This window comes from Penaeus monodon, chromosome 34 (genome assembly GCF_015228065.2).
Source record: "Penaeus monodon isolate SGIC_2016 chromosome 34, NSTDA_Pmon_1, whole genome shotgun sequence".
Classification (NCBI taxonomy): domain Eukaryota; kingdom Metazoa; phylum Arthropoda; class Malacostraca; order Decapoda; family Penaeidae; genus Penaeus; species Penaeus monodon.
Window position 1 is genome coordinate 20,475,937 of NC_051419.1, and position 290 is coordinate 20,476,226.

General features: G+C 40.0%; 1 protein-coding gene across 1 annotated transcript in view; it reads right to left on the reverse strand.

Annotated features, from left to right (window-relative positions):
* The window catches only part of LOC119594641 (sodium- and chloride-dependent betaine transporter-like), a 41,020-nt gene that overhangs the window by 35,321 nt on the left and 5,409 nt on the right, over positions 1 to 290 (reverse strand). The window lies entirely within an intron of this gene.

The window sequence follows — 290 nt, forward strand, 5'->3', positions numbered from 1 at the left end:
TTCCAGAGAGCAACAGTATAAAGTAGAAGAAGAGTGCTGTCAGCATTAAATTCTTTTTCTCACTGACCCGGGGAACTTGCGAATTAAATCTCCACAGACAACGCTGCCCATTCTAAGTAAATACTGTGATGCAGCTTATCAATACTGTTTCTATTTACTACGGCTGGCAAGGTTGTAAGAAATGTTCACTGTAATTTTAGTTTATTTATCGTGGTTTCAGAGGAGGCAATGTTTGCCCTGTTACCTCACATGGCAATCCCATTCTCTGTTTTTCGGAGAGCCTCTTTTAT